The 17,821-nt window shown below is 39.9% G+C and overlaps 1 long non-coding RNA gene across 1 annotated transcript; it reads right to left on the minus strand.

The window, feature by feature from the left end:
* Positions 1-5,101: 5,101 nt before the first annotated feature.
* On the minus strand, positions 5,102-10,612 carry LOC143267516 (uncharacterized). Its single transcript, XR_013042653.1, has 2 exons — positions 10,510-10,612; positions 5,102-5,499 (listed from the first exon to the last, which is right to left on the minus strand). It is a non-coding gene; the product is annotated as an uncharacterized LOC143267516 (long non-coding RNA).
* Between the last annotated feature and the right edge of the window lie 7,209 nt (positions 10,613-17,821).

The raw sequence follows: 17,821 nt of genomic DNA on the forward strand, positions 1-17,821 counted from the left end.
GAACAAGCATGGATTAGAGTGAAATGAGTTTGTCCTGATTTCAATGTTCACCTGGTTTATTCCAGTGAGTTCATCTTGCTGCCAAGCCTGAAAGAGACAAATGTGTACTTGTATTATTATTTTCAGAAGAGCACAGTTCAGTTACCTTAGGGGCTCTTTCCTGCTGTATTATGAATCTTCTCTTCTGCTTCCTTTCAAGGAAGTCTTAGTGATAGTCCATGACCTAAGGATCATTATCTGTTTTTGGAAAGCCTTTACCATCTTTAGTATGGTTATCTCCACCATTAACGTTATGTCTGAGCTTTCAGAGGAAGAGTAATTTTATTTATCCTTCCTTTTATTTATACTTTTGTAATATAAGTAATTATTCTACAGAACCCTCAATTCTCAAAAATAAGGGAGCAAAGATATTCATTGAATATGAAAAAAATGTCACTAGACCTGGAACCACAACATGGTGGTTGTAATGAACAGAGATGTAGAAGAACAGAAGAACAACATTACAGTAGGGAATGGAGGATGGAGAAAACAAGTTGAGAATTTGGCTATCCCTGGGTTGGTGCCTCAGCACACAATGACACCAAGACATTTGCTCAGATTCTCTTCTTCAGAGGTAGAAGTTGAGATGTCCTTCATCCACTTTTCAAGTTCCAAATAAACATTCTTTTCATCTTTCCATGTATGATATAAAATGATGGAAAGGACCTAGAATGAAAAAAATGGTAGAAGGGCAGGAAAGGTAGAAGAGAAAATGGAAAGAAGGAAGAATGTTTATACTTGCGATGCAAAGTCTAGATTAGATTCCTGACTCTGCCATTCAACACCTGTGTTACCTGCACAAAATAGTCACCCCTTTACTAAGGTCAAGTTTCTCTTCTGAGCAACAGAGAGGCCATATCCCTCTTCTCATTGGTATAAGTTAAAGGATCAACCAACAGATTATATATTGCACTGGGGATTTGAATGATCATGGATTGTAAATATCTAAATAGGTTTGTAGACATACAATAGAGCAGTCACATGAACTATTAATCAAATAACTGAAATTTTACATCCATAATAAAGGTTTTCTTGGTTTCTTTTATCATGACTGGCTCTGTGTCACCACACTTCTATTATACAAGATACTATTACCACAGTACTCACATATCCTACCATTATTTTTAAATTCTTGTTTCTTACTAGATTTGGAGTTCCTTATTAGCAGGTGTCTTTGCCTATCCAAAGATGAAACTTCAAGGCTAGTACTGGTATCTACATGATGAAATCTTTACCAATATTATAAAATAAGTGCATTCATAAATGCAGACCTCCAGAGTTTCCAGAAACTCAGAAATTGGAGGAATTTCTTTTATCATTTCTGTTAAAATGATAAAAAATGAAAACTCTGAATTCCCAAGAATCAGGAGATGTGGCATTTGCAGTCTTGGGTTTCCAGATGTGTCTACAATTTACTTCAACAGGGCAGCTCTCCCAGGTAAAGTCACCTGTGAAGAGTCTGGTTTGTGAAGGAGTAGCAGAATCTACAAGTTGACAATCCTTAGAGCTGGAACCACATGTCTGAAATGAACAGAGTTAGCAAAGAATGGCATTACAGTAGAGAAAGGAGGATGTGACAAACAAGGTATGGGAACTCTCCACATCCTTGAGAGCCAAGAAGTACTCTGGATTTCTAATTTTGGCAGGAATATTTGCATACACATGATGAATATATAATGTAGGGTATCCAAGATTAAACAAATTCATTGATGCTTGGCCATATATTATACACCAAGTTTAAAGGTAAGTTCAGATAAATTGTTACCATCTCTGCATTTTGATACACCCTGTCTGTAGCTAGAGTTTTCCTGGTCCTACCTGGCCCATGGTCAGGACAAGTCTCTCTCACCCACCAGTCCCACAGCTGCTCAGACCCAACCAAGTAAACACACAGAGACTTATATTGCTTACAAACTGTATGGCCACAACAGGCTTCTTTTTATCTAGTTCTTATATTTTAAATTAACCCATATCTATTAGTCTATAAGTTGCCACATGGCTCGTGGCTTACCGGTACCTTACATCTCAGTTTCCATGGTGGCGGCTAGCAGCGTCTCTCTGACTCAGCCTTCCACTTCCCAGAAGTCTCCTCTCTCTTTGTCCCACCTATACTTCCTGCCTGGCTACTGGTAAATCAGTGTTTTATTTATTAACCTATCAGAGCAACACATTTAACATACAGAACATCCCACGGCACCTGTCCCATGAGGTCAGATGTGGAGTTTCTCACTTGTTGTTATGTAGACTCTTCAAAGTATTTCCAATTTGGGTGTGTCCTACATTTTATATTTTTGATGTAGTAATGAGCAATGTTTATTGGTTCCTATAATTCTCTATTGTGCATTTCTGGGGTGTAAAGCTCTGCTAGGCTTTACTGTTTGCTTTCTTTCAAAGTCTAGGTTGAACATTAATCTCCAGTATAATGTTACTAACAGATGAGATTTAGGGGATAAGGTTTTTGGGAATTTATTAAGTCTTCATGAATAAGGTTAGTGTCCTGCAACAGAGACTTCGGTAGGGCTGGCTGGCCCTTTCACACCTCTGCCCCCTCTGCCATGTGAGACACAACAGGAAAGTGCTACATGACTGTCAAGAGTCCTCACCAGACACTAATTTTGCCAATATTTGATCATTGACTTCCTAAGGCTTTAGACATGTGAGAAATAAATGTTTCTTCTTCATAAATCGTATAGCCTCAGGTGCTTTGTTATAGCATCACCAATAGTGAGACAAGTTCCAACTCCTTACTGATCTGAAAAAAAAAATGAATCACCAACTTCCCCTCCATTCTTGGACTTTTATTGACAACTTCTTGTCACCAGGTATAATTTTAGAGCAAAAATTGGTGTGTGTGTGTGTGTGTGTGTGTGTGTGTGTGTGTGTGTGTGTGTTCATAGTATTTTAGAAGTAGTAAACTGGCTTCTCTCTCATATATACAGAAAAAAAAAAAGAAACTGAGGGAGAACTTGAGGAGGGACAAGGAATTTGAAGAATTCAGAGCTCAGTGACTTCATATACTCCCTATTGAAGGCTAGCACACGATTGGGTTTTAATATTAATGGACAGTAATTCATTGGTAATGGAAACATTTTCTGTGCTTTAGTTTGAAAAGACTATAATGAAGCAAGTTCAATGGATTTTCCCCACCAATTTTATTAAATACATTTTAATTTAAATATTGATTGAGTTTGATGAGTTGTTTAAGTACACATACCTACTATAATCCCTAGTAAGATATTGGACACATCATTTTCTTGGACTTTTCCTGTATGTATTGCTGTGGAATAATCCTCTTGTATACTGTAAAGACTTGTCACTTGAATTGTTTTAATAAAATGCTGATTGGCCAGTAGCTGGGCAGGAAGTATAGGTGGGTGACCAAACTAAGAATGATAGGAAGGAGAAGGGTGGAGTCAGGGGTGGAGTCAAGGGTGGAGTCTGCATCCAGCCAGATGCAGAGGGAGCAGGAGATGAATGTGCCATGGTATCACCACGTGGCAAAGCTAAAAAATATGGGTTAATTTAAATGTATGAGTTATCCAGTAACAAGCTTGAGCTATCAGCTGAGCATGCATAATTCATATTCAGCCTCTGAGTCCATTATTTGGGACCAGGCTATCAAGACAGGAAATGGCCTTTTACAATGTATCTTTTTGGTATTGCAGTTGATGTTGTGCCTCTAAGTGAATAGATGCTAGTATTTTGAGGCCCATGGATTGCTTCTTAGAATCTGCTGAAAGTTATATACTGAGTTATCACTGAGACCTGAAATTGGAAGCACATGCATGGATTTCAGTTCAAGGACCCCAAGTTACAACTTTGTAATTCTCTTATTAACTAATTGTAAATCTTTTTTGCATGCTGACTGGGAGCTCTGCATTGGGTATTGGACAGAGAGGACTAAAGAAACATGGCATTGTTTTTGTTGCATTGCTTTTATAGCAAGGACAAAGGCCACAAAGAAGAAGGCCACAGAGATGAATGTAGCAAGGACAATAATCAACCTGGGTGTGGTGATGAGTCATCAGAACTTTATAGATACTCATGGGGCTCAAGGAAACCTCTCTGAGGAGATGGTTTGGTGAGTCTGAGGATAAAGGAAAGCAAGTTACATCAGAGATAGAGAAGACCCTTCTAGAAGAGACACATCATCTGTCTGCTGCTCTAATTGCATTTCCACTCCTGCACACCACATTCTGAATGTTGATTTCATCCATTTGCAAAGTAGGCCAAGCACTAAGGGAGAATTGACATCCTCACAGAACATGGCTTTTAGGGCCTGCAAGAGAGCTTTTCTGGTTATCTCTTGAAGGTACAAAATCGATTGGTTTGAATAACAATTTTATTTTTCTCTCATGATTTGTGTGGGCTGGAAATTCAGAGGGCTTTGCCAGATAGTTCTTGTACAGGGCACCTCATGAATTCACAATTAGGCTTGGAAATACCTGGAAGAGTGAGAGCTGGCCACACATCTCTTTGTTAATGTGGTCTCAGGAATTCTCTACAAGGTACTCATGGGGAGACTTCTTTGGACTTCCTTCCAGCCTGTGAACCTCAAGGTATTTGTACTGCTTTTACAGCAGTTGGAGGCTTCAAGAGTGAAGGTTTCAGGAGTAAATGCTCTCTGAGAAAGAAGCTAAACTGCCCTTTTTAACTCAGGCTTCAAGTCTTTGTTCACCAGTAAGTCAATCAATCAATTAACTTTTTAAAAAGGTTTCAAGGAGGAATATGTAAATATATGTATATGTGTGTATGCATGCATGCATGAATTTGTGTGTGTGTGTGTGTGTGTGTGTGTGTGTGTATGTATGTATGTGTATTTGATGGGAGAGTATTAAGAGTCTAGGAGAGTACATGGGATAGCAGATATTGCAATGGCCTTTGGAACATGGGGCTAGTGGGTTTGAATGGCAGTTGAAGGAGGAGAGTAAGGGGACTGAGGAGGGCTCTAGGAAACAAAAAAACTGTGGATGAGAGGTAAGAGGACTCCTTCAGGAGCTTTGGTGGAGAGATGAAAGCACCAATTTAGATATATTTAGTCACACACACACACAAAAGAAAATGGTAAGAACAGAAAAGTTTTTACTTAATTAGTCTAAATAACAAGAGCATTTTCTCAAAAAGTTCAAAGGTGAATGATTCAGTGGTGGCTAATAGCATTCTCTATGACAACAGTCATCTCTATAACTCATGCTATTTAACTATTTAGCATGCTAAATAGCTGCCGCCGCTGCCGTCTTCTTCTTCTTCTTCTTCTTCTTCTTCTTCTTCTTCTTCTTCTTCTTCTTCTTCTTCTTCTTCTCTTCCTCCTCTTCCTCCTCTTCCTCCTCCTCCTCTTCCTCCTCCTCCTCTTTCTTGTTTGTTTTTGGAGACAGGATTTCTTTGTGTAGGCTTGACTGTTCTGGAACTTGACTGTCCAGGCTGACCTCACAGGGATCCACCTGCCTCTGCTTCTGAGTGCTGGGATTAAAGGCATACATTATCACCACCTGACCATGTTAGACCTCTTATAAATAATTGTCTTTCATTCAGATCTAAGTATTAGATAATTATCTAGCACTGTTTGGGGACAAAAGTTAACCATCTTTTTTTCCTGAGATATTTTCTTTAAATGTGGAGCAATCTATGTAGCCCTCCCATGATGTCTCATAGACTGCATCTTTTTTTTGAACGCTTTTTTTATTTTATAATTTAATTTAATTTTACATATTAGCCATGGATTCCCTTGTTCTCCCCCCTCCCGACCCCCCCCTTCCCCCCAGCTCACCCCCCGATTCCCATCTCCTCCAGGGCAAAGACTCCCCTGAGGATTGAGATCAACCTGGTAGATTCAGTCCAGGCAGGTCCAGTCCCCTCCTCCCAGGCTGAGCCAAGTGTCCCTGCATAAGCCCCAGGTTTCAAACAGCCAACTCATACACTGAGTACAGGACCTAGTCCCACTGCCTGGATGCTTCCCAAACAGAACAAGCTAATCAACTGCATAGACTGCATCTTGATCCCAGATTTCAACCAAAGACTGGAAGAAAGAACACACGATTGTTACTTTTGGCTTAGGAAATATATATATATATATATATATATATATATATATATATATATATATATATATATATCATATGAAGGTGAGTGGAAGCTGGAGGAAGGGCCAGTAATAATAAGAGAATAATGGGACCAATGGATTTATAATGAAATTAAAAATTGTTAAATCAATTATTTGAAAGACAGAATCTAGACAGACACATATTCTGAACAGTCTATGAGAGTGCCTAGATGTCCCCTTATCAATGGGAGAGTAAGATAGGTGAAGAAAATCATCATTAAGATAAGAATGAGAATCTAAAAAAATAAGAAATTCTATTCATGGGGATAGCAATGACCCCTCAAATGGGACAGGAATCCTGGTAGGAAAGATGGCAAAAACTAGCTAGTAATTAAATTCTTTATAAATTAGAGGAGGTATAATTTTCCTATACCAGAAGTAAAGGCATATGTGGCCCACAACAGTATAAGCTTATATGGAAAAATGAGAAACCCCAGTTTTTAAGGGGAACCTCAACTCTGGGCTCACATTCTCCAGCAAGAGTAATTCATGTTACTAATCTTTCTAGCCATGTTGGCACACTATACAAGGTTTCCTAATTTTTTCCAAAGTCATCAAGACAAAACACAAATTCTTTAATATGTCTTACAAAGTTCTTTCTATATTGTGTCTGTAAATATTTCCATTTTGGGAAGTTTCTCCAAACTCTTGGTCATGTTTCCTTAAGAGAAAAATATTTCTTTGGATTTGTATCCTTGAAGCATAACTACTTATATACTACAGAATCAACATATTGTTTTCTAATAAGAAAATGCATTAAAATGGATATAAATGAAATAGATGCATTATGTGAGCAGCTATGATCTAGAACAACAGTTCTCAACCTGTGGGTCATGACCTCTTTGGAGATCGAAAGACCCTTTCACAGAGGTCATCTAAGACCTTTGAAAAGCAGAGATATTTACATTATGATTTATAACAGTAGCAAAAATATAGTTGTGAAGTAGCAAGGAAAACAGTTTTATGGTTGGGAGTCATCACAACGTGAGGAACTGTGTTGAAGGGTTCCAGCATTAGGAAGGTTGAGAACCACTGCTCTACAAAGTCAAAGGGAACTGGTTCTGAAATAGACAAGTCCACCTTTACAGCTGAAGACTTCAATAGCTATCTATCTAGTCTGTCAACTAACAAGAAAGGCAGTAAAGCTCCAGAAAGGCTCCACAACATACTCAGACAATGGGGCCTGATTGGTACTCATAAGACATGTCACCCAACAGCAGCGGAACACTCAAGTGTGCAGAGAACAAATACCAAAATGGATCACTTCTTGCCACTGGGTTATTTCAACTGTCCCTGGCCCTGAATTTGATCACCAGACTAGAAAAATATAAACATACCAAGCAAAGAAAAGTGAAATTATGTAGAGTATATCCTCCAGCAACACTATAATCAAACTAGAAATCAATAACAGGAGTAAATGTAAAAAATCCCAAGCTAACAACACACTTCTAATAATCCATGAGGCAAAGAAATCTCAGTGGACACATTAAACAATATGAGACTGAAGGAAAATAAAAATCTAGCAGACAGAGATCCTTGGGACACAGCTGAAGCCATGCCAAAAGGGAGACTGCAGCATTAAATAAAAGAGCTAATGAAAACAAGAGCAGAAACCACTGAATTCCCACCCAGACACAATAGCGGCTGGAGCTGCAGCTCAGCTGGGACAGTACTCGCCCAGCATGCACCAGTTCTGTATTTAATGCCCAACACCTCGTGAACCAAGCATGGGGATGCACACAAATCATCTCAGCATTTGGGAGTTGGAGACAGGAGGACCAAAACTTTGAATCCTTCTGAGCTCCATAGCATCATGAGATCTTATCAAAAACAAACAAAAGCAGAAAAAATGAAGAAGATAAATAAATGAAACAAATAAGTCATTCTTTGAACAGATCAATAAAATTAACGAAATTTTCAGCAGGGCTTAAAAAGGAAAAGATCACAGATTACCACCCAGGAACCAAATAGTATCTATTACAGACTGATTCTATAGACTTTAGAATAATAACTAGGGAACTTTATCAATAACCCGAACACCACGCAACAGGTATCAAATGGACAAATTCCATGAGAAACAAGCCAAATCCAGTGAAATAGCATGAAATAGAAAATAACCTCACAACACATAAGGAATTTGAATGTGCAGTATAAAAGCCATCTGAATGTCTACACGGTCTCCCTGTAGAATTTTTCAAATGTTTAGAGAGGAACCATATCTCCTATGAACAAAGAAAATAATATTCAATTTTTTAATATAAAGTTAGTACTTTTGTAACCAAATGAAGGCTGTCTTAAACTAAAAACTGCAGACCGATATTTTTCAATGGTATAAACACAAAAAACCTAACCAAAACCAAAGGAGATAGTTCAGTGGTAGAGCTCTCGACTAGCACCCATGAGATACTGTGTTTGACGCCGAACAGAAGAAATAAAAAAGATGGAAAAAACTAACGAAGTATTAGAAAACAGAATTAAGCAACTGGAGCATATAAAAAAGAATTATATACTATGGCCAAGTGTTGTTTATTCTGGTTATATAAGACTGGTTGGAAAATATTTGTTATATGCCGAATTAAACAGGCTAAAAAAATTCACGATTCTATCAATTAATACAGAAAAGATTTGAGACAAAATTCTCAGATTCATTTATTGTAGCCCTCTTAGATATAGGAGTGATGAAGAAAAAGGATATCTCAAAGAAATGCTAACATTTTTCTTAATGATGAAAGATTGTTTCCTCTTAAGCTCAATACTAGGCAAGGATGTCCGTTTTTTGTTTTTTGTTTTTTTAACTTAGGGAGTCTGGACATGTTCATGTAGAGTTCTTCCTAAGCATGCTCAGTTAAGAAATCTACTCCTGAACATGATATATATTTTTTATTTTTGGAAGGTTTCATATGTTTGTAGAATGTATATTTTTATTAAGAATTTTTTAAATTCATTTTACATACCAATCACAGATCCCCCTCTTCCCTCCTCCCACCTCTCCAGCCTTTCCCCCAACTCACACCCTATTCCCTCCTACAAGAAGGTAAGGCCTCCCACGGGGAGTCAGCAGAGCCTGGTACATTCAGTAGAGGCAGGTCCAAGACCCTCCTCCTGCCTCAAGTCTGTGCAAGGTTTCCCATCATAGGTAGTGGGCTCCAAAAAGCCAGCTCATACACAAGGGATGGATCCTCATCATACTTGCGGGGGGGGGGGGGGGGCTTAAGCAGTTCAAGCTACACAACTGTCTCACTTATGCAGAGGGCCTAGTCTAGTCCCATGCAGGTTCCATAGCTGTTGGTCTAAAGTTCATGAGTCCCCACTAGTTTGTATAGGTTGTCAACTGTAGGTTTCCCCATCATCATCTCGATGCCACTTGCTCATAGAATCCCTCTTCTCTCTCTTCAACTGCACTCCTGGAGCTCGGCCTAGTGTTTGGCTGTGAATCTCTGCATCTGCTTCCATCAGTGGCTGGAGAAAGGCTCTGTGATGACAGTTAGGGTGTTCACCGATCTGATTACTTAGGTAAACCAGTTCAGGCACCCTCTCCACTATTGCTAGTAGTCTAAGCTGGGGTCATCCTTGTGGATTCCTGGGAACTTCCCTAGCACCTGGTTTCTCCCTATCCCCATGAAGTCTCGCTCTATTATGGTATCTCTTTCGTTGCTCTCCTACTCTGTCCCTGTTCCAGCTCAACCATCCTGTTCCCTTACGTTCTTAACCCACCATCACCTCCCCTCCATTGCCTCCCCCCATCCCCAGTTTACTCTTGGAGATCTCATCTATTTCCACTTCCCAGGGCGATCCATTATGTCCCTCTTAGGGTCCCCCTTGTTAGCTAGACTCTCTGGAGCTGTGGTTTGTAGTCTGGTTATCCTTTTCTTTACAGCTAGTATCCACTTGAGTGAGTACATACCATGTGTGTCCTTCTGAGTCTGGGTTACCTCACTCAGGATGATATTTTCTGTTCCAAAGGTTGTCTGATCTTAACTGTTCTTGTTCAACACACTGTTAGAACCTCTAGTTAGGGGTTGTGCTGGTTAATATTGTCAACACGATGGGATCTAGAATCATGTAGGGGACACTCTGGGCTTGAGAGGGATAGTACCTGTAACAGATTATCTAGAGTAGGTTAACTGATGTGGGGAAGAGCCACACCAATAGCAGCGTGTGCCATCCCAAAGGCTGGTGTTCTGGGTTGAAACGCAAATGTGAACTTAATGTCAGCTGTCATCTTTCTCTGATTCCTGACTGTAGATATAATGTGATCAACTGCCTCAAGCTACCATTATGTTCATGCCATGATAGACTGTGCCCTGGGACTGTACATCAAGATAACTACCCCCCCTCCTTAAGTTGCTTTCATCAATACTTTGTCTTACCAGCAAGAAAAGTAACACAAAGACATAAGAAAAGAACGAGATCTCATCTACGGCTTTCAGAAGGTGAGCTCTACCAACAGCAGCATGAGTCTGGAAGAGAATCTTAGAATCTAGAAAGAAAGGTAACCAGGAAACACCCCAGTTATAGCATATGGATCCCGAGCAGAGGACTCAGGCAAGTCATGTGTCCTGACACACAGGAACTGTGAGACATGAGAGGTCCTAAATGCTGTTGCTAGAATTTCTAGCATAGCAATCAGTAAGAGGAACATATGGGAAAGTTTAATTGGAAAACTTTCTGTTCAGAATGATTATAAACTCCAGAAAAGCATACTGGGTGTAGCTCATATTAGAGCATGTGGTTCACATGGATGTAACTCTGGGATCAAACCTCATAAGTAAATAAATAAAGAATAATATAAACCATATTTTTAGGATTCTCAAAGTTCACTATAAAATAAGTAAAGCATGTTATAAAACATGGTAGTTGATAGATACATAGAGTTTATGTTCTCTGTTTACAGTGATAACTAATTGAATTACATATCAGAAAATACCAATAAGATAATGAGAAAGATAATTCATATTTTGTAATTAAACAATCCATTTTTAAAAGATTCAAGAGTCAACAAATAAAAAGTGAGATTGATATTCTTAATTGAATGAGACTAGAATATAATATGTTGAAGTTAAGGGAGGAAATTTCAATGAATTATATCTGAAATTATTACATAAGAAAGAGAGAACTGAAAATCAGTTATCTATTTTTTCAAATTAAAGAGCTCAAAAAGCTGAACCAAATTAAATACTATTGAAGTCTAATAGAAATACCACTCTTAAAAAACAATGAAATAGAAAATGTTATTCTACATAATAAAACACTTAATTAAAAATTCTCTCTGAAAATTTGTTATTTCACTTTTTTTTTGTCTTTTTGTTACTTTGATTTTCATTTTTGTAGGTTTTTTTTTAAGAAAGAGTGAGCAAAAATAAAGTTGGGTGGGTATGGAGGTGGAAAGTTCTAACAGGAGTTTGAGAGGAAAAATACAATAAAAATACATGTATTTAATATATAACACATATATGTGCGTTGGTGGTGGTGCATGTTTTTTTATTTTATAATTTAATTTAATTTTACATATCAGCCATGGATTCCCTTGTTCTCCCCCCTCCCGACCCCCCCCTCGCCTTCCCCCCAGCCTACTCCCCATTCCCATCTCCTCCAGGGCAAAGACTCACCTGAGGATTGAGTTCAACCTGGTAGATTCAGTCCAAGTAGGTCCAGTTCCCTCCTCCCAGGCTGAGCCAAGTGTCCCTATATAAGCCCCAGGTTTCAAACAGCCAACTCATGCACTGAGTACAGGACCTGGTCCCACTGCCTGGATGCCTCCCAAACAGATCAAGCTAATCAACTGTCTCACTTATCCAGTGGGCCTGATCCAGTTTGGGGATCCTCAGCTATTGGTTCATAGTTCATGTGTTTCCATTCGTTTGGCTATTTGTCCCTGTGCTTTATTCAACCTTGGTCTCAACAATTCTTGCTCATACATACCCTCTTCTTTCTTGCCAGTTGGACTCCTGGAGCTCCACCTGGGGCCTGGCCGTGGATCTCTGCATCTTGTTCCCTCAGTCATTGGATGGGGTTTCTATCACAACGATTAGGGTGTTTGGACATACTATCACCAGAGTAGGTCAGTTCGGGCTTTCTCTCGACCATTTGCCAGCAGCTCCCATCCTGCCCCGGACCTTCCATCTGGACAAAAGGTGAGTGCCTGAGCTCAGCCTAGATCCCATCCCTGGGCACCAGCCATTCCAGGGAAGACCTGCCCAACTTGGCCCCAGGTTCTGGCCATTGGGCAGGATCCCCTCCACCTCCACCGGGAAGGCTCTCCTCCAAGACCCCCGGCAGACCCTGTAATCTCCGCGCCCTGCCCCCACGCCCATCTGCCCAAGACCCCAGCCACTTCCTGAGACTTAGAGACCAGCCCCCAGCTCCCATCCTGCCCTGGACCTCCCATCTGGACAAGAGCTCCCATCCCACCCCAGAGTTCCCATCTGGACAAGAGAGAGAGACTTCCTGAATCTGTCAGCTCTATCTGGACCAAGTGTGCTGATAAGACCAAGAACGAAACCACAAAGAGATGGACAGATGTCAAGGCAAAAGTACATATAACAAAATGAAGAGCAATACAGTATTACCAGAACCTAACCCTCCTCCAACATCTAGACCTGAACATCAAAAAATAGAAGAAGCAGAAGAAACCAGTCTTATGAATAACATCATGAAGAAGGTAGAGGCTTATATAGAAGGAATCACAAATGAAATTGAGGAAAAGACAAACAAAAAATTGGAAGAATGCTATAAAAAACTAGAGGAAAGGACAAATAAAGCAGAAGAAAACAATAAAGCCCTGGAAGAAAACAAAAAAGCCCTGAAAGAAAATCATGAAAAAGCAATGAAACAGATGAAGGAAACAGTCCAATACCTGAAAGGGGAAACAGAAAAAAATGAAGAAGACACAAACAGAGGGAATGCTGGAAATAGAAAATCTGAGTAAACGAATGGGAACTTCAGATGCAAGTATAACCAACAGAATGCAAGAGATGGAAGAGAGGATCTCTGGCATTGAAAATATGGTAGAAGAAATAGATTCATCAGTCAAAGAAAACACTAAAGCCAATAAAGTCATGACACAAAATGTCCAAGAAATTTGGGACACCATGAAAAGACCAAACCTACGAATAATATGGTGGTGCATGTTTTTAATTCTAGTACTCAGGAGGCAGAGGCAGGTGGATCTCTAAGTTCAAGGCCAGCCTGGTCTACAGAGTGAGTTCCAGGACAACCAGGGCTACACAGAGAAATCCTGTCTCAAAACACTCCCAAATATATATATTATATATATATATTATATATATTTATATATATTTAAAAAAGAAAAAAATAAGTAATAGTAAAAAACCTGTCACTGAATTGATCAATTAAAAGAAGAAAATGCATGTTACCATCCTCAGTAGTTTTGATGTAATGGGCTTTGTAATGGGCATAATCTCATAGCGAGTGGTACTATTAGGAGGTGTGGCTTTGTTGTGGTGAGTATGGCTGTGTTGGAGGAAGTGTGTCTATATAGGAGCGGGTTTTGAGACCTCTTTTGCTCAAGCTTCTCTCAGTCGACTTCCTGTTGCTTGCAAGATGTGGGACTCTCAGCTGTACCTCCAGCACAATCTGTCTTCTTGCTGCCGTGGTGCCCGTCATCATGATAATGGGCTGAACCTCTGAAACTGTAAGCAAGCTACCCTAATTAAATGTTTCCTTTAGGAGAGTTGCTGTGGTCATGGTGTCTCTTCACAGCAATAAAAATCCTAACTAAGATACCATCTATTGTGGAGTAAAAATGGTTACTGGAGACCACCCACATTTGGAAAGGTAATAAAGGAACATTTTAACAGCACCATGTCAATAAAATGCAGCAAGATATCTAAAATTGATTTTAAAATTGATGAATTCCTTAAAATTACAACTTAACAAAGCCAGCAATAGGTGGTCGAAATATCTGAATAGATTTGTATTTTCTAAGTGCCTGATTGTTATGAGAAATATTTCTCATCTGGAAAAATATCCAAGGCCAGACAAAGTCCATCAAATCAGATAAAATGCTGTGCTTTAGAGAATAAACAATCTACACAAACCCTTTCAAGCAAAAAGAAAACAAGGGGATTCTCGCCTTATTTTTTCATTATAACAGTATCACACAGACACAAAATATGACAAAGATTTTATAAGAAAAAAGTATTGACATGCATCAGGATCCCTCATATAAACAGAGATAAACATCCTTAATGATTACACATCATACCTCAGTTTAGCATAATTAGTTTAGCATTTGAAAGGCAACATGAGCAACCTTCCATAGTCACAATGCAAAGAAAAGTTATATGGCCAAATCAACACATGCATAAAATCTGTTCACGATATAACTAACTCTTGGGAAACTGGAATCAGAAGAAAAATTCCTCCATTGGATCGAAGCTACATATAGTCTCAAGCTAACACCATACTTAGTTGTGAAATATGAAGCCACTTCACCAAGGGATCAGAGGCAAAGCAAAGCTATCCACTCTCAGTATGTCTCTCCAGTCTTGCACTCAAGGCTGTAACCAATTCAGTAACTCAAGAAAAGAAAAAGCTATGTGAATGAAGAAGAAAAACCTCCCATTTACAAGCAGTACAATTGCTGTGCAGAAAATCAAGCCAACTTCTTGTGATAGCTAATCTTGGTTGTCAACTTGATTACATATTGAATCAATTAAAATCCAAGCTTATGGGCATGCCTAGTGAGGGATTTTCTTTTCTTTTTTTTTCATTTTTCTTTATTAATAAATTGTCTACTCACTCCACATACTATCCACAGAACCCCCCCTTCTCCCTCCTCCCACCCCCCAGCCCTTTTTCCCAAGCCACCCCGCATCCCCACATCCCCCACATCGAGGTCTCCCATGGGAAGTCAGCAGAGCCCAGCACACTGAGCCTAGGCAGGTCCAAGCCCCTTCCCACTTCACCAAGGCTGTGCAAGGTGTCACACCCCAGGCACCGGTTTCCAGAAGCCTGCCCATAGACCAGGGATGGATCTCGATTCCCCTGCCTGGGTGTTTCCCAAACAGTTGGAGCCAAACAACTGTCTTCCATATCCAGAGGCCTAGTTCAGTCCCATGGGGGCTCTACAGCCACCAGTCCACAGTTCATGGGCTTCCACTAGTGTGACTGGTCATCTCTGCACGTCCTCCCATCATGATCTCAATGTCCCTCACCTGCAGTATCTCTCCTCTCTCTCATCAATTGGATTCCTGGAGCTCAGCCTGGTGCCTGGCCATGGATCTCTGTATCTGCCTCCATCTGTCACTGGACAAAAGCTCTATGATGACAGCTAGGTTATTTGCTAGGCTGGTCACCAGAGTAGACTGGTTCAGGCACCCTCTGGACCACTGCCAGCAGACCAAGGTGGGGTCAACCTTGTGGATTCCTGAGAGCCTCCCCAGCACCCTGCCTCTTCCTATTCCCATGATGTCCACATCTATCATGGTATCTTCTTCCCTGCTCTCCCACTCTGTCCCTGTTCCAGCTTGACCCTCCCATTTCTCTATGTTCTCATCCCCCACTCCTCGCCCTCTGCCACACACCACCCCCAGTCCACTCATGTATATCTCATCCACTTCTCTTTCACAGTGTGTCCCTCCTAGGGTCTTTCCCTGTTAGCTAAACTCTCTGGAGTTGTGGGTTGCAGTCTGGCCATCCCTTCCTGTGAAGGATTTTCTTAATCATGTTATTTGTGGCAGAAAGACCCACCCTAAATCTGAGCCACACCTTCTGGTGGCAGTGTGCATAAAAGGACGTGGAAGAAAGAAACTCTGCTCTTCACCTTCTTGTCCTCAGTCTAGCATGTAAATCTCTCCTGTTGCTGTGGCCTGTATCAAATCCAACTTCTTCTGGATTACAATGTAGCATAGACTGAAGAGTAGCAGCTCTTGATGATTCCTTCAAGACCAGGTTGGAAATTCAGAGACATCCAGCCTTGTGGGCTTAACAACTACCAGATTCTCAGCCTTTTCTTCCTGAGACAGCCATTGCTGGACTACTCCAACAACATCCTGTAAGCCAGTACACACACACACACACACACACACACACACACACACACACACACATATGTATATACATATATATATATATTTCACTCTATCAGTTCTGCTCCTTTTAAGAGAACCATGACTAATATACTGTCTTTCACTCAAAAAAATTATAAGAATATAAGAAGAAATGAATGAATTTAAGAACACCTTGGGATATACGATTAAAACACAATCACTAGCTATATTTCATTGAGGGTACAAATAATCTCAAGAGAAAAAGTCCATTCAATAGATTGTAATAGAACTGATAGATAAGTAAGAAAAAGAATGCCTAGACTATTTCTCATGCTATACAGAAAACTGAGATGGAGAATTATTGCAGATATTCCTTTACATTGTGTGAAGATGTGTCACAATGATTGGTTTAATAAAGAGCTGAATGACCAATAACTACCAGGAAGAGGTTAAGTGGGACTTCTAAAAACAGAAAAGACTCAGAAAGGAAGAAAGGCAGAGCCGCCAGCCAGACACAGAGGGCGCAAGACATACAGGAGGAGAGGTAAGAGCCGTGAGCCAAGGGACAGCACATTAGATGAATAGAAATGGGTTAACTTAAGTTATAAGAGCTAGTTAGAAACAAGTCTAAGCTATAGGCTGAGCTTTCATAATCAATAATAAGTCTCCACATTGTTTTTTGTGAGCTGGCAGCTCAAAGAAGAATCCAGTTACAGAATATAAATCTAAACACAAAGGCTAATACAAACTTGGGGAAAATATTGCCAACCCACAACCAGTAAAGATTTTGATTTCCTGGGAAAGACACAGAAATCTAGAACCACAAGAAAAATATATTTAATTATCATAAAAATTTTCTAAAGAAATAATGAAGGTACAATTAAAAAATAAAAGAAAATCATGGAGACACAGAAATGTCAAAACCAATTTGTACCTATGTCTCTATAGGCATATTTAAGTATAGGAATTTAAATTCAAAATACATGTATGTCACTATGAAAAAGTGTAATGGGCAGAGGATATAAACATATCATTACAAAGAAAACAGGACTGACTGGTAGGTGTGAAAAGGTGCCTAATTAGGAAATGTATGCATGATATTTAAAGATATAATGAGATATCTACCTGTAAAAGTAATTAAAATTAGACTGGTGTATTCGTTACTTTTCTATTGCTATGATACAACACCATGACCAAAGGCCACTTGCAGAGGAGTGACTTTACTTTGGCTTACAGTTTCACAGTGAGAGTCTACGATGGTGTGGAAGGGCAGCAGATGGCTGAAGCAGAAGCTTACAGATCACATCCTCAACCATGCACAAAACAGAGTGGATGGTGACCTCTCCAAGCCTGCCTCCAGTAACAAAGCCCTCCTCTAACAAGTCTGTATCTCCCCATAACCTCCCCAAACAGCACCACGAATTGTGGACCATTGCTCAAATACCTGAGCCTATGGGGGATGTTTTTTACTCCAACCACAATCTGTAACATGAAAGAAATGAAGATGAAAGTGAGAAGAGAGACCCTGTGGCAGTCGCCTTTCAATCACAACAAAAACCTGAGATGCTCAACTTCCAAAGAGAAAATGTTTGCTCTGGCTCACAGTTTTGGAGGTTTTCATCTATGTTTGGTTGGTTCTGCTGTTTTGGGTCTGTGGCAGGGATGAACA

The sequence above is a fragment of the Peromyscus maniculatus genome, chromosome 10 (genome assembly GCF_049852395.1).
Source record: "Peromyscus maniculatus bairdii isolate BWxNUB_F1_BW_parent chromosome 10, HU_Pman_BW_mat_3.1, whole genome shotgun sequence".
Taxonomy (NCBI): Eukaryota; Metazoa; Chordata; class Mammalia; order Rodentia; family Cricetidae; genus Peromyscus; species Peromyscus maniculatus.